The 25,370-nt window shown below is 37.4% G+C and overlaps 1 protein-coding gene across 4 annotated transcripts in view; it reads left to right on the top strand.

Annotated features, from left to right (window-relative positions):
* MARCHF1 (membrane associated ring-CH-type finger 1) overlaps positions 1 to 25,370 on the top strand; it is a 1,143,673-nt gene that overhangs the window by 787,314 nt on the left and 330,989 nt on the right. The gene's annotated exons all lie outside the window — the stretch shown is intronic.

The following is a 25,370-nucleotide window of genomic DNA, read 5'->3' as shown; positions in this document are numbered from 1 at the left end:
TTTCTCCTTCCCTTCATGATGGGAAAGACTACTCAACAATTAACTCTTTCCCAAATGCTCTATCCTGAGTGTAAACATGAACTGGGAATGAACTTGCTTGATTAGAATTAGCACTATTTGCAGGCAAATAAGTCAGCCCTTATTTCTCTTGAGGCCTCCAAGAACTTTCAAAATTACAAGATATTGAGATTAAAGCAAGCACTGAGACTAAAATTAATCAGAAATACAGACACACAAGCACTCATCTGAATGCACACAAGAAAAGGACAACAGACTAATGCCCAGAAAATTTAGATGTTGAAATGACCAGACAAAGAATATTAAATACTTATGTATAATATGCTTCTTTCAAGTAAAAGAGAAACTGGAAACCATGTGTAAAAAGGGAGAGATTTTAAAAAGATCAACAGACTTAGAAAACAATCAAATGAAACTCCATAAGTTTAAAAATGTAATCAGGGCTAAAAACAATGAGCAAGTTAGGTAAATATTAAATGTAGATTAAATGTAGCTCATCTGACTTAAATTCACCAATTCCAGTCCATTTTAGTTTGCTGATTCCTAGAATGTTGACATTCACTCTTGCCATCTCCTGTTTGACCACTTCCAATTTGCCTTGATTCATGGACCTAACATTCGAGGTTCCTATGCAATATTGGTCTTTACAGCATGGGGCCTTGCTTCTATCACCAATCCCATCCACAACTGAGTATTGTTTTTGCCTTGGCTCCATCCCTTCATTCTTTCTGGAGTTCTTTCTCCACTGATCTCCAGTAGCATATTGGACACCTACCGACCTGGGGAATTTCTCTTTCAGTATCCTATCATTTTGCCTTCTCATACTGTTCTGGGGTTCTCAAGGCAAGAATACTGAAGTGGTTTGCCATTCCCTTCTCCAGTGGACCACATTCTGTCAGACTTCTCCACCATGACCCGACCATCTTGGGTGGCCCCATACGGCATGGTTTAATTTCATTGGGTTAGACAAGACTGTGGTCCTGTGATCAAGTTGGCTAGTGTTCTGTGATTATGGTTTTAGTGTGTCTGCCTTCTGATACCCTCTCACAACACCTACCATCTTACTTGGGTTTCTCTTACCTTGGACGTGGGGTAACACCTCAAGGCTGCTCCAGCAAAGCACAGCCACTGCTCCTTACCATGGATGAGGAGTATCTTCAGAAGATGATTATATCTACTACTGTGGGCAGGAGTCCTTGAGAGAAATGGAGTAGCCCTCATAGTCAACAAAGAGTCTGAAATGTAGTACTTGGATGCAATCTCAAAAATGAGAGAATGATCTCTGTTCGTTTCCAAGCAAACCCTTCAATATCACGGTAATCCAAGCCTATGCCCCAACCAGTAATGCTAAAGAAGCTGGGTTGAATGGTTCTATGAAGACCTACAAGACCTTTGAGAACTAACACCCAAAAAAGATGTCCTTTTCATTATAGGGGATTGGAATGCAAAAGTAGGAAGTCAAGAAACACCTGGAGTAACAGGCAAACTTGGCCTTGGAGTACAGAATGAAGCAGGACAAATGGTAAAAGAGTTTTGCTAAGAGAACGCACTGGTCATAGCAAACACCCTCTTCCAACAACACAAGAGAAGACTCTACACATGGACATCATAAGATGGCCAACACTGAAATAAGATTGATTATATTCTTTGCAGCCAAAGATGGAAAAGTTCTATACAGTCAGCAAAAACAAGACCTGGAGCTGAGTGTGGCTCAGATCATGAACTCCTTATTGCCAAATTCAGACTTAAATTGAAGAGAGTAGGGATAACCACTAGACCATTCAGGCATGATCTAAAAATCAAATCCTTTCTGAATATACAGTGGAAGTGAGAAATAGATTTAAGGGACTAGATCTGATAGATAGAGAGCCTGATGAACTGTGGACAGAGGTTCGTGACATTGTACAGGAGACAGGGATCAAGACCATCCCCATGGAAAAGAAATGCAAAAAGGCAAAATGGTTGTCTGAGGAGGCCTTACAAATAGCTGTGAAAAGAAGAGAAGCAAAAAGCAAAGGAGAAAAGGAAAGATATTCCCATTTGAATGCAGAGTTCCAAAGAATATCAAGGAGAGATAAGAAAGCCTTCCTCAGTGATCAGTGCAAAGAAATAGAGGAAAACAACAGAATGGGAAAGACTAGAGATCTCTTCAAGAAAATTAGAGATACCAAGGGAACATTTCATGCAAAAATGGGCTCAATAAAGGACAGAAATGGTATGGACCTAACAGAAGCAGAAGATACTAAGAAGAGGTGGCAAGAATACACAGAAGAACTGCACAGAAAAGATCTTCACAACCCAGATAATCACAATGGTGTGATCACCCACCTGGAGCCAGATATCCTGGAGTGTGAAGTCAAGTGGGCCTTAGAAAGCATCACTAAGAACAAAGCTAGTGGATGTGATGGAGTTCCAGTTGAGCTATTTCAAATCCTGAAAGATGGTGCTGTGAAAGTGTTGCACTCAATATGCCAGCAAAGTTGGAAAACTCAGCAGTGGCCACAGGACTGGAAAAGGTCTGTTTTCATTCTAATCCCTAAGAAAGGCAATCTCAAAGAATGCTCAAACTACCGCACAATTGCACTCATCTCACATGCTAGTAAAGTAATGCTCAAAATTCTCCAAGCCAGGCTTCAGCAATACGTGAACCGAGAACTTCCAGATGTTTTAGAAAAGCTGGTTTTAGAAAAGACAGAGGAACTACAGATCAAATTGTCAATATCCGCTGCATCATTGAAAAAGCAAGAGAGTTCCAGAAAAACATCTATTTCTGCTTTATTGACTACACCAAAGCCTTCAACTGTGTGGATCACAATAAACTGTGGAAAATTCTACAAGGAGATGGGAATACCAGACCACCTGACCTGCCTCTTGAGAAACCTGTATGCAGGTCAGGAAGCAACAGTTAGAACTGGACATGGAACAACAGACTGGTTCCAAATAGGAAAAGGAGTACATCAAGGCTGTATACTGTCACCCTGCTTATTTAACTTATATGCAGAGTACATCATGAGAAACGCTGTCCTGGAAGAAGCACAAGCTGGAATTAAGATTGCCAGGAAAAACATCAATAACCTCAGATATGCAGATGATGCCACCCTTATGGCAGAAAGTGAAGAGGAACTAAAAAGGCTCTTGTTGAAAGTGAAAGAGGAGAGTGAAAATGTTGGCTTAAAGCCCAACATTCAGAAAACTAAGATCATGGCATCTGGTCCCATCACCTCATGGGAAATAGATGGGGAGACAGTGGAAATAGTGTCTGACTTTAATTTTTGGGGCTCCAAAATGACTGCAGATGGAGACTTCAGCCATCAAATTAGAGGGCGCTTACTCCTTGGAAAGAAAGCTATGACCAACCTAGATAGCATATTAAAAAGCAGAGACTTTGCCAACAAAGGTCCATCTGGTCAAGGCTATGGTTTTTCCAGTGGTCATGTATGGATGTGAGAGTTGGACTATGAAGAAAGCTGAGCACCAAAAAATTGATGCTTTTGAACTGTGGTGTTGGAGAAGACCCTTGAGAGTCCCATGGACTGCAAGGAGATCCAACCAGTCCATCCTGAGGGTGATAGGTCCTGGGTGTTCATTGGAAGGACTGACGCTGAAGCTGAAACTCCAATTCTTTGGCCACCTCATGCCAAGAGTTGACCCACTGGAAAAGACCCTGATGCTGGGAGGGATTGGGGGCAGGAGGAGAAGGGGACGACAGAGGATGATATGGCTGGATGGCATCACCTACTCGATGGGCATGAGTTTGAGTAAATTCTGTGAGCTTGTGATGGGCAGGGAGGCCTGGCATGATGCGATTCATGGGGTGGCAAAGAGTCAGACACGACTGAGCTACTGAACTGAACTGAAATGTAGCTCAGAAATTAGTGAAGTATCAAACCAAATAGCCAAAATGTAGCACAGAGAAAAATAAATGTCAAGTATAAAAGAGTTATCTGTGAGAACTGGGAATAGTGTTAGATAGATAGATAGATAGATAGATAGATAGATAGATAGATACAGATATACATATACATATATATATTATATATATATATATATGATCTTGAGTCCTGAAAGGAAAGGAGAGAAAAGGGATGAGGCTATATTTGAAGAGATAAATTTAGTAACCTCAAGAGTTGTTGAAAAATTCTAAGCCCAAATAATCTTAAATGAAATAAATTCACACCCACGTACACACACACATGCACACACACATGCACACACACACACACACCATGTCAAAGTTGAAGCCACATTACACCAAAGACAGAAAGAGCTTAAAAAATATCCACAGAAAAGACACAGACCCCTTAGAAAGGACCATAGACTTCCTGATAGCAAGAATGGAAATTTTAAGTTTTAGAAAAATATTCTCAAATTAGCTAAAGAAAAAAATAGACAACTTAACAAGTATGAAATATATTTCAAGAACAAGGTGAAATAAAGAAATAATAAGTTTGTTACCAATGGACCGTTATGAACAAAATTCTCTGATAAGCCCCTGGCAATTAAGAAATAATCCTAAACAGAAGGAATTAGGCAAAACTAGCATATAGATGTGAGATGTGGTCAGATTTAAAACATTCTCAGGCCATTTATTATTCAGGAGGGAGGTAGATATGTTCTTATACTTCATACTTTATTAAGGAGGAAGATTAAAAGCTATATAACTACTGAAAATATAAGGGCAAAGAACTTAACCACTGAAGAGTGAAGGGGAGAGAATAGAATGAGAAGAAGAGTAATCTAACATAAGTTCAAAAAAATGATGATAATAATATCAAAATAGATAGAAATGGGATATACTCATAACTAAATGAGCAAACATGTCATACTGTAGTAAAACATACTTAAATATACTGACCTGCTATTTTTTAAGAGCTGCCTCTAAAACCTGACACAGAAAAGGGAAAAGGGAAAAGATAGCAAGATAGATGTAAGGCTAGTATCACCTTTTTATTCTTTCCTTGCTCCCAGATTAAAAAAAAAAAAAATTGATGTAGTAGTAGTAATATCAGACAAATTAAAGTTTAAGTACAATTTATTGCTATAGATAAAGCCTGGTTACATGTTGATAAAAGTTTCAATTTCCTAGGGAAATATAATAATTATACATTTATATGCATTGAATAGTCTTCATAACTTGACAGAATTACATGGAATAGTTTCTAAATTATCATCATAAAAGAAAAAAATTAACACCCTCTATTAGTAAATAATAGATGAAGGAAAAGTAATAAAGTTTAAAAACACCTAAACTATATAATGTGGAAATTTAACAAGATTGCATATCTATACAGGCGTATTTTTTTTGTTGTTTTGTTTCATTGATATTGCATGTTTTAGAAGTTGAAGTTTTGTGGCAACTCTGGCAGGGCTGTTAGTGTCATTTTCTCAATAATTTGTTCAGTCTTTGTGTCACATTTTGATTATTGCAATATTTCAAAATTTTTCATTATTATTACATTTGTTAATATGATCTTTGATATTGTAATTGTTTTGGGACACTCATATAGTATGGCAAACTTAATAAATGTCATGTGTATTATAAATGAATTTTGTAAAATTGCAGGATACAAGGTTAATATTTAGAGATCTGTTGTTATTTTTCTATACATTAATAATGAGCTATCAGAAAGAGAAAGTGAAAGACCTCTTATTGAAAAATTGCATCAAAATGATAAAATAGCTAGAAATAAACTTAAGGAGGTGAAAGATTTATTTATGCTCTGAAAACTACAAAACATTGATGAAGACATTTGAAAATGATACAAAGACAGGAAAAGATATCCAATATTTTTGGATTGGAAAAATTAATACTGCTAAAATGGTCCTACTGCCCAAAGGCATTTAATGCAATCCCTATCAAAATACTCATGACATTTTCCACAGAACTAAAACAAATAGTCCTAAAATTTGTATGGAACTATAAAAGACATCAAATTACCAAAACAATTTTTAGAAAAGAGAAAAAAAAAAATAGAGGTACCACACTCCCTGGCTTCAGACTATACAGCAAATCTATAGTGATGAAAATAGCAAGTCACTGACACAAAAACAGACACATAGACCAACTGAATAGAGAGTCAAAAAATAAACACTTACAGTTAGTTAATCTACAATAAAGGAACCAAAAATATACAATGGAGGAAAAACTGTCTTTTCAGTAAGTGATGCTGGGACAGCAACATGTAAAAGAACAGGATTAGAACATTTCTTCATACCATATACAAACAAACAAACAAAAAAAAAAGGATCTAATGACCTGAAACCATAAAACTCCTAGAAGAAAACATAGACAGAACACTCTTTGACACAAATTGTAGAAATGTTTAAAAAAAAAAACATTAAAAAATATCTGTCTCTTTAGATAAAAGAAACAAAAGCAAAAATAAATAAATGAGACCTAATTAAACTTAAAAGCTTTTGCACAGTGAAGGAAACCATCAACAAAATGAAAAGAAAATGTATTGAATGGGAAAAAAAATCTGCAAATGATATGATTCAAAAATTTTTTAAACTGAAATAATTTGATTAAAAAATGGGCAAAATACTCAAATAGACATTTCTCCAAAGAAGGCATACAGATGACCATGAGACACATGAAGAAATGCTCAGTGTTGGTGATCGTTAGAGAAATGTAAATCAAAGCTGTAACAAGATATCATTTCACACCTCCCAGAATGAATATCATCAAATAACATATCATACAAATAACAAATATTGGTGAGGATTTAAAGAAAAGAGAACGCTCATACACTATTCATGGGAATGTGAATTGATGCAGCCACTATGAAAAACAATATGGAGGCTTCTCAAAAATTAAAAATATAGCAACCATATGATTCAACAATTCCATTCCTGTTATATATATGAATAAAATAAAAACACTAATTCAAAAAGTGAAATGAAACCCAATGCTTGTAGCAGCATTATTTATAGTATTCAAGTTATGGAAGATAACTCTATCGACTGTTCCTGCACCTCTGACCCTCTCTTCAGATCTACTTCTAGAGACACAACAATATTGAAATTAAGCCAGTTAATAACCCTACAGTAGCCTCTAAGTATCCAAATTAAAAAAAAAGAGTCACATGTCTGTAACTTTAAATCAAAAGCTAGAAATAATTAAGCTTAGTGCATAAGGCATATTGAAAGCTGAAACAGGTCAAAAGCTATGCTTTTTGTACAAAATAGTCAAGCAGGGTATGCAAAGGACAAGTTATTGAAGGAAATTAAGTGTTCCTCCAAGAAACACACAAATAATTAAGAAAGTGAAGTAGCTTTATTTCTAACATGGAAAAATTTGAGTGAACTGGATAGAAGATCAAAGCAGCCACAACATCCCCTTAAGCCTAAATCTAATCCAGAGCTAGCCCTAACTCTCTGTAATTCTATGAAGGCTGGCAGAGGTAAAGAAACTGGAAAAAAAAAAAATGTTTGAAGCCAGCAGAGCTTGGATCATGAGTTTCAAATTATGAAGCCATCTCCATAACATGATAGTACATTATGAAGCAACAAGTGCTGATAGAGAAGCTGCAGCAAGTTAAACAGAAAATCTAGCTAATTCATGGAGGTAGCTACACTAAACAATAGATTTAGAATGTAGATGGTATAACTGTTGTATACTAGAAGAAGATACCATCTAGAACTATCATAGCTAGAGAAGAGAAGTCAATGCCTGTAGTCAAAGCTTTAGACAACAGGCAGACTCCCTTGTCAGGGGCTAATGTATCTGATGACTCAAGTTGAACTAATGCTCATTCATCATCTGAAAATCCTAGGGCCCTTAAGAATTATGTTAAGTGCACTCTATCTGTGCTTTATAAATGGAACAACAAAGCCTGAATGACAGCACATCTGTTTACAACATGGTTTACTGAACATTTTAAGTGTTCTATTGAGATAAACTATTCAGGAAAAAAAAACATAATATATATATTATTTTCAAAAGAATTGTCGATCACTGCTCACTGGTCACCCAAGAGCTCTGATGAATATGAACAAAAAGATTAATGTTTTCTTACATGTTATCACACATCCATTCAGCAGCCCATGGATCAAGGAGTCATTTTGACTTTCAGGTCTTATTATTTAAGAAACACATTTCATAAGGCTGTAGCTTCCATAGAAAGTGATTATTTAGATTTGGGCAAAGTCAACTGAAAGCCTTTTAGAAAGGATGACCCATCCTAGATGCCATTAAGAATGTTTGAGAGAAAAATAATGTTTGTGGTTTATGGGAAAGGGTCAAGCTATCACCATTAACTAGAGTTTGAAAAAAGTTGACTCTACCTCTCAGGGATGACTTTGAGAGATACAAGATTTCAGTGGAGGAATTAATTGAAGATGTGATAAATTATCAGAACTAGAATTAGACATGGAACCTAAAGATGTAACTGAATTGCTGCAATCTCATGAAAAAAAAATTAACAGATGAGGAGTTGCTTCTTATAGATGAGCAAAGAAAGTGGTTTCTTGAGATGGAATCTACTCCTGGTGGAGATGCTATGAAGGCTGCTTGGATGACAATAAAGGATTTTAAATATTTTGTAAACTTATTAATAGTTAATAAGCCAGTGGTAGAGTTTGAGAAAATTGACTCCAATTTGGAAAGAAGTTCTTCTGTCAGTAAAATGCTATTAAAGAGCTTTAACTGTTACAGAAAAATCATTCTTAAAAGGAAGAGGAAATGTTGTATTATTTTAAGAAATTGCAGACGAATGGATAAGAAAGCTGTGGTACATATACACAATGGAATGGCTGTGATCCAAAAGTCTACAAGCAATAAATGCTGGAGAGGGTGTGGAGAAAAGGGAACCCTCTTACACTGTTGGTGGGAATGCAAACTAGTACAGCCACTATGGAGAACAGTGTGGAGATTCCTTTAAAAACTGGAAACAGAACTGCCATATGACCCAGCAATCCCACTCCTGGGCATACACACCAAGGAAACCAGATCTGAAAGAGACATGTGTACCCAATGTTCATCACAGCACTGTTTATAATAGCCAGGACATGGAAGCAACCTAGATGCCCATCAGTAGACGAATGGATAAGGAAGCTGTGGTACATATACAACATGGAATATTAGCCATTAAAAAGAATTCATTGGAATCAGTTCTAATAAGATGGATGAAACTGGAGCCAATTATACAGAGTGAAATAAGACAGAAAGATAAAGACCAATACAGTATAGTTCAGTTCGGTTCAGTCGCTCAGTTGTATCCAACTCGTTGCAACCCCATGAATCACAGCACACCAGGCCTCCCTGTCCATCACAAACTCCCAGAGTTTACTCAAACTCATGCCCATCGAGTCAGTGATGCCATCCAGCCAATCTCATTCTCTGTTGTCCCCTTCTCCTCCTGCCCCCAATCCCTCCCAGCATCAGGGTCTTTTCCAGTGAGTCAACACTTAGTATGAGGTGGCCAAAGTATTAGAGTTTCAGCTTCAGTGTGGGTCCTTCCAATGAACATCCAGGACTTATCACCCTCAGGATGGACTGGTTGGATCTCCTTGCAGTTCAAGTGACTCTCAAGAGTCTTTTCCAACACCACAGTTCAAAAGCATCAATTTTTCGGCACTCAGCTTTCTTCATAGTCCAACTCTCACATCCATACATGACCACTGGAAAAACCATAGCCTTGACAGATGGACTTTTGTTGGCAAAGTAAAGTCTTTGCTTTTTAATATGCTATCTAATTTGGTCATAGCTTTTCTTCCAAGGAGTAAGTGTCCTCTAATTTGATGGCTGCAGTCACCATCTGCAGTGATTTTGGAGCCCCCAAAAATTAAAGTCTGACACTGTTTCCACTGTCTCCCCATCTATTTCCCATGAAGTGATGGGACCAGATGCCATGATCTTAGTTTTCTGAATGTTGGGCTTTAAGCCAACTTTTTCACTCTCTTCTTTCACTTTCATCAAGAGGCTTTTTAGTTCCTCTTCACTTTCGGCCATAAGGGTGGCATCATCTACATATCTGAGGTTATTGATGTTTCTCCTGGCAATCTTAATTCCAGCTTGTGCTTCTTCCAGGCCAGCGTTTCTCATGATGTACTCTGCATATAAGTTAAATAAGCAGGGTGACAGTATACAGCCTTGATGTACTCCTTTTCCTATTTGGAACCAGTCTGTTGTTCCATGTCCAGTTCCAGCTGTTGCTTCCTGACCTGCATACAGGTTTCTCAAGAGGCAGGTCAGGTGGTCTGGTATTCCCATCTCCTTCAGAATTTTCCACAGTTTATTGTGATCCACACAGTCGAAGGCTTTGGCATAGTCAATAAGGCAGAAATATATGTTTTTCTGGAACTCTCTTGCTTTTTCAATGATGCAGCAGATATTGGCAATTTGATCTCTGGTTCCTCTGCCTTTTCTAAAACCAGCTTGAACATCTGGAAGTTCTCGGTTTACGTATTGCTGAAGCCTGGCTTAGAGAATTTTGAGCATTACTTTACTAGCATGTGAGATGAGTGCAATTGTGTGGTAGTTTGAGCATTCTTTGGGATTGCCTTTCTTAGGGATTAGAATGAAAACTGACCTTTTCCAGGCCTGTGGCCACTGCTGAGTTTTCCAACTTTGCTGGCATATTGAGTGCAACACTTTCACAGCACCATCTTTCAGGATTTGAAATAGCTCAACTGAAATTCCATCACATCCACTAGCTTTGTCCTTAGTGATGCTTCCTAAGGCCCACTTGACTTCACATTCCAGGATATCTGGCTCCAGGTGAGTGATCACACCATTGTGATTATCTGGGTCGTGAAGATCTTTTCTGTGCAGTTCTTCTGTGTAATCTTGCCACCTCTTCTTAATATCTTCTGCTTCTGTTAGGTCTATATAATTTCTGTCCTTTATTTAGCCCATTTTTACATGAAATGTCCCCTTGGTATCTCTAATTTTCTTGAAGAGATTTCTAGTCTTTCCCATTCTGTTGTTTTCCTCTATTTCTTTGCACTGATCACTGAGGAAGGCTTTCTTATCTCTCCTGGCTATTCTTTGGAACTCTGCATTCAAATGGGAATATCTTTCCTTTTCTCCTTTGCTTTTTGCTTCTCTTCTTTTCACAGCTATCTGTAAGGCCTCCTCAGACAACCATTTTGCCTTTTTGCATTTCTTTTCCATGGGGATGGTCTTGATCCCTGTCTCTTGTACAATGTCACGAACCTGTGTCCATAGTTCATCAGGCTCTCTGTCTATCAGATCTCGTCCCTTAAATCTATTTCTCACTTCCACTGTATAGTCATAAGAGATTTTATTTAGGTCATATCTGAATGGTCTAGTGGTTTTCCCTACTTTCTTCAATTTAAGTCTGAATTTGGCAATAAGGAGTTCATGATCTGAGCCACAGTCAGCTCCAGGTCTTGTTTTTGCTGACTGTATAGAGCTTTTCCATCTTTGGCTGCAAAGAATATAATCAATCTGATTTCAGTGTTGGCCATCTGGTGATGTCCATGTGTAGAGTCTTCTCTTGTGTTGTTGAAAGAGGGTGTTTGCTATGACCAGTGCGTTCTCTTGGCAAAACTCTTTCACCATTTGTCCTGCTTCATTCGGTAATCCAACGCCAAATTTGCCTGTTACTCCAGGTGTTTCTTGACTTCCTACTTTTGCATTCCAACCCCCTATAATGAAAAGGACATCTTTTTTGGGTGTTAGTTCTAAAAGGTCTTGTTGGTCTTCATAGAACCATTCATCTTCGGTTTCTTCAGCGTTACTCATTAGGGCATATACTTGGATTACCATGATATTGAATGGTTTGCCTTGGAAATGAACAGAGATCTTTCTGTCATTTTTGAGATTGCTTCCAATACACTAATGCATATATATGGAATTTAAAAAGATGGTAATGATAACCCTATATGCAAAACAGAAAAAGAGACACAGATGTACAGAACAGACTTTTATACTCTGTGGGAGAAGGCGAGGGTTGGATGTTCTGAGAATAGCATTGAAACAAGTATACTATATAGGGTCAAACAAATCACCAGCCCAGGTTGGATGCATGAGAGAAGTGTTCGGGGCTGGTGCACTGGGAAGACCCAGAGGGATGGGATGGAGAGGGAGGCAGGAGGGGGGATCGGGATGGGGAACACATGTAAATCCATGGCTGATTCATGTCAATGTATGGCAAAAACCACTACAATATTGTAAAGTAATTAGCCTCCAACTAATAAAAATAAATGGGAAAAAAAAAAAGAAAGACAAAGGAAAAAAAATTGAATGAAGTAAAAAAATAAATAAAAAGGGAGAGGCAATGTTATTTTATTTTAAGAAATTACAGATGAATGGATAAGAAAGCTGTGGTACATATACACCATGGAATATTACTCAGCCATTAAAAAGAATACATTTGAATCAGTTCTAATGAGATGGATAAAACTGGAGCCTATTATACAGAGTAAAGTAAGCCAGAAAGATAAACACCAATACAGTATACTAACACATATATATGGAATTTAGAAAGATGGTAACAATAACCCTATATGCAAGACAGAAAAAGAGACACAGATGTACAGAACAGACTTTTGGACTCTATGGAAGAAGGCGAGGGTGGGATGATCTGAGAGAACAGGATCGAAACATGTATATTATCAAGTGTGAAACAGATCGCCAGTCCAGATTTGTTGCATGAGACAAGTGCTCGGGGCTGGTGCACTGGGATGACCCAGAGGGATGGGATGGGGAGGGAGGTGGGAGGGGGGATCAAGATGGGGAACACATGTAAATCCATGGCTCCTTCATGTCAATGTATGGCAAAAGCCACTACAATATTGTAAACAAGTAATAAAAATAAAATGGGGAAAAAATAGAAAAGAAAATTAAAAGCACCCCCCCCCAAAAAAAAGGAAATTGCTATAACCACTTCAGCCCCAACCACCGCCCTGATCAGTCAGCAGCCATCAACAAAGAGGCAAGACTCTCCACCAGGAAAAAAAAAAAAAAAAAGATTGTGACTCACTCAAGGTTCAAACGAGAGCTAGCATTTATTAACAATAAAGTATTTTTTAGTTAAGACGTGTACATTTTTAGCTGTAATACTATTGCATTGTAGTGAGCTTCCCTGGTGACTCAGATGGTAAAGCATCTGCCTGCAATGCGGGAGACCCAGGTTCTGTCCCCGGTGCGGAAGATCCCCTGGAGAAGGAAATGGCAATCCACTGCAGTACTCTTGCTTGGAAAATCCCTCCTCCGACGGAGGAGCCTGGTAGGCTACAGTTCACAGGGTTGCAAAGAGTCAGACACGACTGAGCAATTTCACTTTCTTTGTTTTTCTTCATGAACGTAACTTTTATATGCACTTAGGAAACAAAAGAAATTCATGCAACTTGCTTCATTGAGGTATTCATTTTATCGTGGTAGTTTGGAATGGAACCTGCAGTATTTCTAAGGCACTCCTATACAAGTAAAAATTTGTCAGACTACACTATTAAAATATATGTGAATTAATTCAACCAAAAACATACAATATCTTTTACTGAAAAACACCAAAAGAAGATCAAATAAATATAACTGGATGGAAAAAATCAATTTCACAAACAGATTTTATGAATTTGATTAGTAAATTTAATTCCAATGTAGTTTATCCTAAAAATTAATAAAATGAGTCACAAATATATATGAAATGAAAATAGATGAAGAATAATCAAGACATATTAGGAAAACAAGATGAAGCCAAAATTTAAAGTAGTGACAAAGAATTTTCTATTTCTTAATCTTTGTAGATAAAAACTGCTTCATTATATTTAACCGTAAAGTTAATTTTTATATATTTTGGTTTTATGTACCCTATTTCACATTTTTTTTTAAAACTAACAGTACACATCTGAGGCTCATAGTCCTATAGAATTGACAATTAAAACAGGATGTTTTACTATTTTGCATATGGAACTCAGTAATTGTTACTCGCTTTTTAAAGTAAAATATATTTCAAAATAAATAGAATGCATGTGTAATTTATGAAATTTGGAATACACAGAAAATGTGTATAAATAAAAATCATTATTATCCAGGTTAAGTACCATGAACATCTTATACTTCTAGTCTCTTTCTCTGTGAATGTGTGCATCTGTGAATTTGTGATTTTTTTTTTTTTTACAAAATTACTGCTTTATTTTATTACATATTCATTTCTGTTACACTTTTTTGTTGACGATTGAAAATTTATTATTTGACGTGTTAAGAATTTTGCAAAACTATACTTTTAATTATGAAAAAGTATAGCTGAAATTGATGTGCTTGGTCAAGCAATTATCTTTAGAAATAGCAATATTTTAGAAACTAAAACTTGAAAATATATCAGAGGTTACATCCCCTGAAAGATATATAATGCACAGGAAGAATACCTTTTTAGTAATCCAAAAAATAAAAGAGAAAGACAGGGGATACATTTATCTAATGCACTAATCTCACTCCAAATTGTCAATACTCTGCACTGCACCTGCCACTTTTATTTGTTAGTTATTAAAATGAAGTGTAGAGGGATTTCCTTAAGCAATTTCCTCACAAAAGCTGTTCCCAATAATTTGCATAAAGGACATATTTATTTCGACAATTACTGAGAGAGAATATAGCATAGTGAACTTAATAGTATGACCAAACACTTTCTACATTTTTCTTTCTATCACGAAAACAGAATTTATTTTCAAAGGCAGAAAATATCTTGAGTAGTATTTCAAGGGAGAGGAAGGGGCCATTTCTTTGAGGTTGAGAAAATCTTCACTTGAGGTTCACATCTTTTCCTCCAGCTACCTGGGGAGAACTACAGGCCTGAGGTTGAATCTATTCTCCAGCAAGTAACTTTATAAATCCACCAATGCCAGTCATACTTGAGATTTCTCTAAATGTTGCTTTCAATCTGTGAAATATATTCCTGTTACTACTTAATTAGAGGGAATAATAGGATGATATTTGCATTGCCATGGCAACTTACATCTCTAGATTGAGAAGACATTTTTGACTATTTAGTTCTACTTTTCATTTAGGGATAACAGTTTTGTTTTTCTTTCTTTCTTTCTTTTTTACTGCTTTCTAATAGAAAAAAATGGTATTCAAACAAAGGGAGGAAAATTAAAATTTACTTAACACCTGCTATATGTCAGGCATTGAGTTGAGTTGTTTATACACACCACTGCATTTAGTTCTCTGAGGATTTCAGGAAGGTTGTCCCATTTTAGAAGGAGACAGAAATTTAAGTACTTTGTTTTGCTTAAGGTCAAATTAGAATCTAGTAATTCAACCAGGATCTCTTGGAACCGGTGACACTAATTCTCAAGTCAGTGTCTTTTCACTGCTCTAGACCTCTTCCTCCAAGTTTTCTCCCTGTCTTCTAGTCTGACTCTCCCCTATAACTGACAGCAAATGTTTTGTGAAACATTAGTACATGCATTGCAGTATACATGTTTTAAGTGTTGTGGGTTTTGATGCTTAATTTTAAATTCCCTGTACAGAAAATTGCATCTAAATCAGAATTGACTTGATTATGCTTTATTCCTCAATTAAAATAGTTATTCAAATGCTTTAATTGCATGCCATGTGCATTAGAAGATGATACCAATTAAGTAGTTAGGATTTAGTAATACATATGATAGAGAATTAGTTATATCACTATGGAAGAATAATATCTATATTTTAATATAAGTTTACAGATATAGACTGCATGAAATATGCACTGCAAATATTTGATTTTGAGGATCAGCACAGATTTGTTGAATTTAAGGGTATGTCTGTGTTTGATTGGAAGAGCAAAGAAACAAAGATGAGTTATATTTATAAGCCATTAAATTAAAATAAACTGATAGCTAGATTTGTGGTAAAATCTAAATATTCTTTACTTAAAATTGGATATCATTTTCTTTACATTTTGTTGTAGAGATTTTTTTTCCCCCTTTTAAATAAAAGAATATAAGGACTAATGCAAAGAGAAGATCTTTTGTAGCAGACTTTAGGAGATATTTAAATAGTCTTGTTGTGAGGAAATGTTGTTCATCTAGAAGCACCAGTGGCAACTTGCAGAAATAAAACAAAATTCTGTTTATTGATTTTTGTCTTAATGAAGAAGCAAATGAAAGAAGTGTCTGATTTTTTTTTTTAATGTGATATCATCATTTAAGCACCTCAGCTTTTTTTTTTTTTTTCTTTTTCTTTTTCCCTCTTGGTTCCCAGCAGGAACAGGTCTCAAAGATATTTATTATTTGGGCAGTTGAGAAGTGTTAGCATTTGAAAGCAAGAACATTTCTACAAGAAAATTTCTACTTGAGTGACATGGGCATAAATAAAGGCAGAGAAGAAGCTATTAAAGACTGATGGGTGATCCAAACAGAAAGCACAAAAGTTTAGGATTGAAGAATAAATCAAAAGAAAAAAATAAATTGAAGATGAAAGGTTAGGCTGGAAAAGTTGTGTTAGTCTTTGGAGTCAAGGAGAACCTGGGTGACTAGATCTGCTGTGTAAGGTAGAGTGGGCCCTGTGCAGGAGACAGGTCCCATCCCCATCCTGTAGTCCTGCCATAGCCGGCCTTGTTAGCTAGAGGTGCTGTTTGGCCCTGCTATGATGTCACAATCTAACATAAAAGCACTTCTGATTGACAAGTTGTTCTGAAGTTAATACGAATGCATAAAATTTCGAGTACAAAAAATTATAAGATGTTATGAGTCTTATATAAAATTATCTTTGATAATTGAAACAAAATGCACAATCTAAAGTTATGTTTCGTCCAGTGGACAAATATGAGTACTGAAGGACAATACACAGTGTCTCAGATAACTCTGAGAAATTATTCTGGAAAGAAGGGGTGGAAGATGAGACTTGAACATGGGCTTCTGTTCAGTTTAGCTCAGTTCAGTCGCTCAGTCGTGTCCGACTCTTTGTGACCCCGTGAATCGCAGCACGCCACCCTCCCTGTCCAGCACCAACTCCCGGAGTTTACTCAAACACATATCCATCTAGTCAGCGATGCCATCCAGCCATCTCATCCTCTGTCGTCCCCTTCTCCTCCTGCCCCCAATCCCTCCCAACATCAGGGTCTTTTCCAATGACTCGACCCTTCCCATAAAGTGGCCGAAGTATTGGAGTTTCAGCTTCAGCATCAGTCCTTCCAATGAACACCCAGGACTTATCACCCTCAGGATGGACTGGTTGAATCTCTTTGCAGTCCAAGGGACTCTCAAGAGTCTTCTCCAACACCACAGTTCAAAAGCATCAATTTTTCGGCTCAGCTTTCTTCATAGTCCAACTCTCACATCCATACATGACCACTGGAAAAACCATAGCCTTAACTAGACGGACCTTTGTTGGCAAAGTAATGTCTCTGCTTTTTAATATGCTATCTAGGTTGGTCATAACTTAGGAGTAAGTGTCTTTTAATTTCATGGCTGCAGTCACTATCTGCAGTGATTCTGGAGCCCAAAAAATAAAGTCAGCCACTGCTTCCACTGTTTCCCTGTCTATTTCCCATGAAGTGATGGGACCAGATGCCATGATCTTAGTTTTCTGAATGTTGAGCTTTAAGCAAACTTTTTCACTCTCCTCTTTCACTTTCATCAAGAGGCTTTTCAGTTCCTCTTCACTTTCTGCCACAAGGGTGGCTTCATCTGCATATCTGAAGTTATTGATATTTCTCCCAGCAATCGTGATTCCAGTTTGTGCTTCTTCCAGCCCAGCATTTCTCATGATGCATTCTGCCTGTAAGTTAAATAAGCAGGGTGACAATATACAGCCTTGACAGACTGCTTTTTCTATTTGGAACCAGTCTGTTGTTTCATGTCCAGTTCTAACTGTTGCTTCCTGACCTGCATATAGGTTTCTCAAGAGGCAAGTCAGATGGTCTGTTTTGCCCATCTCTTTCAGAATTTTCCACAGCTTATTGTGATCTATACAGTCAAAGGCTTTGGCATAGTCAATAAAGCAGAAGTATGTTTTTCTGGAACTCTCTTGCTTTTTTGATGATCCAGCAGATGTTGGCAATTTGATCTCTGGTTCCTCTGCCTTTTCTAAAACCAGCTTGAACATCTGGAAGTTCACAGTTCATGTATTGCTGAAGCCTGGCTTGAGCATTACTTTACTAGCATGTGAGATGAGTGCAATTGTGCAGTAGTTTGAGCATTCTTTGGGATTGCCTTTCTTAGGGATTGGAATGAAAATGGACCTTTTCCAGTCCTGTGGCCACTGCTGAGTTTTCCAAATTTGCTGGCATATTGAGTGCAACACTTTCACAGCATCATCTTTTAGGACTTGAAATAGCTCAACTGGAATTCCATCCATTCCAGGATGTCTGGCTCTAGGTGAGTGATCACACCATCATGATTATTTGGGTTGTGAAGATCTTTTTTGTACAGTTCTTCTGTGTTTTCTTGCCACCTCTTCTTAATATCTTCTGCTTCTGTTAGGTCCATACTAATTCTGGCCTTTATCAAGCCCATCTTTGCCTGAAATATTCCCTTGGTATCTCTAATTTTCTTGAAGATAACTCTAATCTTTCCATTAGAAGATCTTAACCTTATGGTTCTAGGTTAGGTAATATTTTAATACTTTTCAAAATGAAACATTACAGTGATGTTTTGTCATGTACAGTAGGATAAAACATTTCAGGATATCTGAAGTTTGGGCCATAAAGATCAATTTTACAAGACTGAAAAACATTAATAAATATTAAATTGAATAGATGTTCTCTTCATGAACAAAATCAAGATGAGTGTTTGGTGGATTAACTGAAAAGGTTGGTAAAAGTAAAAATGCAAGTAAAAATTATCTATATATCCCTTATTTTTTAAAAAGGTAAAATTGCATAACTGTGTTACATAGTTACATAACTGGGGCTTCTCAGGTGGTTCAGTGGTAAAGAATATGCCTGCCAATGCAGAAGCCACAGGAGACACAGATTCAGTCCCTGAGTCGGGAAGGTCCCCTGGATGAGGAAATGGCAACCCACCCCAATATTCTTGCCTGGAAAATCCCAAGGACAGAGGAGCCTGATGGGCTATAGTCCATGAGGTTGCAGAGTCAGACATGACTGAGCATGCAAGCACTCATAACACTCACTAAGCTTTAAATGACACACACTTCCTTTGAAAAGGGAACTTCCAGTTGGAGTTACTTGCCATCCTGTTTAGGCCATCTATGATTTTTAACCTTTTCATTTTAATTTCTTTAAATTTAAAATAAATTTAGCTATTTATTAAAAAAATAAAAGCACCCCGAGATGAAAATTCTTCTAAACATTAACATTATTTAATCCAGTCTTTATATTTTCTTCAACAATATTTTTGTAAATATTTCCTAACTTTTTTGTACCTTTCCAAAAACGTGGTATAGTTTTCATGTAACTCATTTTATATTTGTACTCATTAGATTTGCATAATATTTAATTAAGTTTTCCAGTTAATACAACCTTCAAAATAGCTAGCTTTCTACAAGATAATTTTCCTTATTATTCTGTAGATGCAGGACTATCTTCAAAAGTCTCATGCACTTAAAGATGGCCATGTAAACAAATTATCCTCAATAGAATATGAATAAATTGTGGTGTTTACTTCTAACCCTGGCCTATTGGACTTCCCAGGTAATTGGTTCTGTGTCTTTGTTCAATATTTTCAGACTGATACAATAAGGACTAGAGCAATGTTTAAGTTCATATGTTGAAATGAGAATTCCTTCTCTTTACCTAGATCCCTAAAGACTCAGTGGAAAAGTACTCTCTCTCAACTAGGAACTACTCACCTTAGAGTGTGAAAAACAACTTCTGTTTGTTGTTTTCTGTTGTTGTTTGCAAACTATATTTTCATCAATCATAATACAGAAATCAGTATCTTGATTTAAGCAGCTGCTTTAACAAAAGCTTATAGTATTTAGCATCGGTTTAACAGTCATGCTGTGGCTGCAAATAGCAAGCATACAGATGCTTCAAACTGTCAAGGTAAAATATTTGATGAAGCTACAACCCGTGGTTTCTAGAAAGGCAGACCTTATGCCACCAGCTGAGCCTGTACTTCAAGGAGAAACACTTGTGAAGAGCCAGAAAATGAGCGCATGCTGCTTTCTGCTCTATGCTATAAGCAAAACCTTACAAGAAGGGACAAGCCTTTTGCCCGCTTTGCAGGGAAACAAAAAGAGAGTTCATAAATATAGAGCCAAGTCTTGGAAAGCCAACAGATCCTGAACTTCAAACAATAAGAGAATAAGTTGTACAAAACTCTTTGAAATAACTTCTTTACTATTTGACACTTTCCTACATAAATTTTCTAAGCTTTCAAGGCAAAAACAAAAACACAGTTCTTTTTCCTTCAAAGAGCATGTTGCCCACTTCTTTAGAGGCTAGGATGAAAAGTGGCAACTGGAGTCCAAGGAGCCCACATACAAAATTTAAGGAAGCACTTACTCTCTACACATGGACATCACCAGAGGGCCAACACCTAAACCAGATTGATTATATTCTTTGCAGCCAAAAATGGAGAAGCTCTATACAGACAGTAAAAACAAGACTGGGAACTGACTGTGGTTCAGATCATGACTTCTTATTGAAAAATTCAGACTCAAATTGAAGAAAGTAGGGAAAACCACTAGGCCATTCAGACAGGGCCTAAATCAAGGCCTTTATGATGATACAGTGGAAGTGACAAATAGATTCAAGGGACTAGATCTGATGGACAGAATGCCTAGGGAGCTAAAGGCAGAGGTTCATAACTTTGTACAGGAGATGGTGACCAAAACCATCTGCAAGAAAAAGAACTGCAAGAAGGCAAAATGATTGTCTGAGGAGGCCTTACAAATAGCTGAGAAAAGAAGAGAAGTGAAAGGCAAAGGAGAAAAGGAAAGATAAACCCATCTATAAGCACAGTTCCAAAGAATAGCAAGGAGAGATAACAAAGCTTTCTTAAGTGGACAATGAAAAAAAAAAAAAAATAGAAGAAAACATTAGAATGGGAAAGACCAGATATCTTTTAAGAGAACTAGAGATACCAAGAGAACATTTCACACAAAGACAGGCATAATAAAGGACAGAAAAAAGAAAAAAAAAAACTAGAAGATATTAAGAAGAGGTGGCAAGAATACAAAGAACTACACAGAAAAGATCTTCAAGACCAGATAACCATGATGGTGTGACATTCACTTAGAGCCAGACATCCTAGAGTGTGAAGTCAAGTGGGCCTTAGGAAGCAATACTACAAACAAAGCTAGAGAAGGTGAAGGAATTTTAGCTGAGCTGTTTCAAGTCCTAGAAGGAGATTCTGTTAAAGTGCTGCACTCAATATGCCAACAAATTTGGAAAACTGAGCAGTGGCTACAGGACTGAAAGAGGCTAGTTTTCATTTCAATCTCAAGGAAGGTAACACCAAAGAATATCCAAATTATCACACAATTGAGCTCATTTCACAATCTAACAAGATAATGCTCAAAATCTTTCAAGGTAGGCTTCAAGAGTATGTGAACTGAGAACTTCCAGAGGTACAAGATGGATATAGAAAAGGCAGAGGAACCAGATATCAGATTGTCAGCATCCACTGGATCACAGAAAAAGCAAGAGAATTCCAGAAAAATATCTGCTTCATTGACTATGCTAAAGCCTTTGGCTGTGTGGATCACAACAAACTGTGGTAAATTCTTAAAGAGGTGGGAATCCCAGACCACCGTACATGCCTCCCAAGAAACCTATGAGTCAAATGAAGGCTCAACAGTTATAACTGGATTTGGAACAATCCACTGATTCAAAATTAAGAAAGGAGTATCAGCAGGTGTATATTGTCAACCCTCATTTTAACTTATACACAGAGTACATCATGCAAAATGCCAGGCTGGATGAAGCACAAGCTGGTTTCAAGATTGCTGGTAGAAATATCAATAACCTCAGATATGCATGTAATAACAACCTTATGGTAGAAAGCAAAGAGGAACTAGGGCTTTCCTGCCTGCAATGAGGGTCCTGGATTTGATCCCAGGGTTGGTAAGGTCCCCTGGAGGAGGGCATGGCAGTCCACACCACTTTTCTTACCTATAGAATCCCCATTGACAGAGGAACATAGCGGGCTACAGTCTGTGGGGTCACAAATAGATGGACATAAATGAGCAGCTAAGCACAGAACAAAGAGGAACTAAAGAGCCTCTTGATGAGGGTGAAAGAGAAGAGTGAAAATGTTGCTTGAAACACAAGTCAAAAACCTAAGACCACGGCATCTGGTCCCATCACTTCATAGCAGATCAGTTCAGTTGAATTTAGTCACTCAATCGTGTCCGACTATATGTGAACCCATGGTCTGCAGCACCTCAGGCTTCCCTATCCATAACCAACTCCCAGAGCTCACTTAAACTCATGTCCATAGAGTTGGTGATGACATCCACCCATCACATCCTCTGTCGTCCCCTTTCCCTCCCACCATCAATCTTTCCTAGCATCAGGGACTTTTCAAATGAGTCAACTCTTTGCATCAGGTGGTCAAAGTATTGGAGTTTCAGCTTCAGCATCAGTCCTTACAATGAACATTCAGGACTGATGTCCCATAAGATTGACTGGTTGGATCACTTTGCAGTCCAAGTGACTCTCAAGAGTCTTCTTCAATACCACAGTTCAAAAGTATCAATTATTCAGTGCTCAGCTTTCTTTATAGTCCAACTCTCATATTCATACATTACTACTGGAAAAAACATAGCTTTGACTAGATGGACCTTTGTTGGCAAGGTAATGTCTCTGCTTTTTTAGTATGCTGTCTAGGTTTGTCATAGCTTTTGTTCAAAGGAGCAAGCTTCTTTTAATGTCATGGCTGTAGTAACCATCTGCAGTGATTTTGGATGCCAAAAAAATAAAGTCTGTCAGTATTTCCCCCAGATGTTTCCCCATCTATTTGCCATGAAATGATGGGACCAGATGACAAGATTTTGTTTATTAAATGCTTTGTCTTAAACCAATTTTTCACTCTCCTTTTTCACTTTCATCAAGAGGCTCTTTAGTTCTTCTTTGCTTTCTGCCATAAGGATGTTGTTATCTGCATATCTGAGGTAATTGATATTTCTCCCAGCAAACTTGGTTCCAGTTTGTGCTTCATCCAGCCTGGAATTTCTCGTGATGTACTCTGCATATAAGTTAAATAAGCAGGGCTACAATATACAACCTTGACATACTCCTTTCCCAATTTGGAACCAATCCATTGTTCCATGTCTCATTCTAACTGTTGCTACTTGGCCTGTGTACAGATTTCTCAGGAGGCAGGTCAGGTGGTCTGGTATTCCCACCTCTTTAAGAATTTTTGACAGTTTGTTGTGATCCACAGAGTCAAAGGTTTTGGCATAGTCAATAAAGTAGAAGTGGATGTTTTCCTGGAATTCTCTAGCTTTCTCAATGATCCAGTGGATGTTGGCAATTTGGTCTCTGGTTCCTCTGCCTTTGTCAAATTCAGCTTGAACATCTGGAAGTTCATAGTTCACATACTGCTGAAGTCTTGCTTGGAGAATTCTGAGCATTACTTAGCTAGCAAGTGAGATGAGTGCTATTGTACAGTAGTTTGAACATTCTTTGTTCTTGCCTTTATTTGGGATTGGAATGAAAACTGAACTTTTCCAGTCCTGTGGCCACTGCTGAGGTTTCCAAATTTGCTGGCATATTGAGTGCAGCACTTTCACAGCATCATCTTTTAGAATTTGAAATAGCTCAACTGGAATTCCATCACCAGCAGTAGCTTTGTTCATAGTGAAGCTCCCTAAGCCCCACTTGTCTTTGCATTCCAGGATGTCTGGCTCTAGGTGAATGATCAAATAACATGATGATCAAATAACACCATCGCTGTTATCTGGCTCATGAAGATCTTCTTTGTATAGTTCTTCTGTGTATTCTTGCCACCTCTTCTTAATATTTTCTGTTTCTGTTATGTCCATACCATTTTTGTCCTCTACTGTGCACATCTTTGCATGAAAATTTCCCTTGGTATCTTTAATATTCTTGAGGAGATCTTTAGTTTTTCTGATTCTATTGTTTTTCTCTATTTCTTTACATTGATCACTGAGGGAGGCTTTCTTATATCTCTTTGCTATTCTTTGGAGATCTGCATTCAAATGAATATATCTTTCTTTTTCTCCTGTGTGTTTCACTTCTTTTCTCAGTTATTTGTAAGATCTCCTCAGACAATGATTTTCCCCTTTTGCATTTCGTTTTCTTGGGGACGGTCTTGATCACTGCCTCCTGTACAATGGCATTAACCTCCATCCAAAGTTCTTCAGGCACTCTGTCTATCAGATCTAATCCCTTCAATCTATTTGTCACTTCCATTGTATAGTAATAAGGGATTTGATTTAGGTCATACCTGAATGGCCTAGTGGTTTCCCTACTTTTTCTTCAATTTAAGCCTGTATTTGGCAATAAGGAGTTCATGATATGAGCCACAGTCAGCTCCTGATCTTCTTTTTGCTAACTGTATAGTGTTTCTCCATCTTTGGCTGCAAAGAATAACACCAATCTGATTTTGGTATTGACCATCTGGTGAGGACCATGTGTAGAATCTTCTCTTGTGTTGTTGAAAGAGGGTGATTGCTATGACCAGTGCGTTCTCTTGGCAGAACTCTATTTGCCTTTGCCCTGTTTCATTCTGTTATCCAAGGCCAAATTTGCCTGTTACTCCAGGTGTTTCTTGACTTCCTACTTTTGCATTCCAGTCCCCTATAAGGAAAAGGACATCTTTTTTGGGTGTTAATTCTAGAAGGTCTTGTAGGTCTTCACAGAACCATTCATCTTCAGCTTCTTCAGTATTTATGGTTGGAGCATAGACTCAGATTACTGTGATGAATGGTTTGCCTTGGAAACAAATAGAAATCATTCTGCTGTTTTTGAAATTGCATCCAAGTACTGCAATTTGGACTCTTTTGTTGACTCTGAGGGCTACTTCATTCCTTCTAAGGGCTTCTTTCCCACAGTAGTAGATATAATGGTCATCTGAGTTAAATTCACCCATTCCAGTCCATTTTAGTTTGCTGATTTCTAAAATGTCGACATTCACTCTTGCTATCTCCTGTTTGTCCACTTCCAATTTGCCTTGATTCCAGGTTCCTATGCAATATTGCTCTTTAAAGCATTGGACTTTACTCCCATCACCAGTCACATCCACAACTGGTTGTTGTTTTTGCTTTGGCTGTGTCTCTTTATTCTTTCTGAAGTTATTTCTCCATTGGTCTCCAGTGGCATATTGGGCACCTACCGATCTGGGGAGTTCATCTTTCAGTGTCCTATCTTTTTGCCTTTTCATACTGTTCATGGGATTCTCAAGGCAAGAATACTGAACTGGTTTGCCATTCCCTTCTCCAGGGGACCATGTTTTGTCAGAACTCTCCACCATGACCTGTCTGTCTTGGGTGACCCTACATGGCATGGCTCATAGTTTCATTGAGT

The sequence above is a fragment of the Odocoileus virginianus genome, unplaced genomic scaffold, assembly GCF_023699985.2.
Source record: "Odocoileus virginianus isolate 20LAN1187 ecotype Illinois unplaced genomic scaffold, Ovbor_1.2 Unplaced_Contig_13, whole genome shotgun sequence".
NCBI classification, from domain to species: domain Eukaryota; kingdom Metazoa; phylum Chordata; class Mammalia; order Artiodactyla; family Cervidae; genus Odocoileus; species Odocoileus virginianus.
The sequence above is the reverse complement of the archived record's forward strand: the minus strand, read 5'-3'. Positions and strand labels throughout refer to the sequence as shown.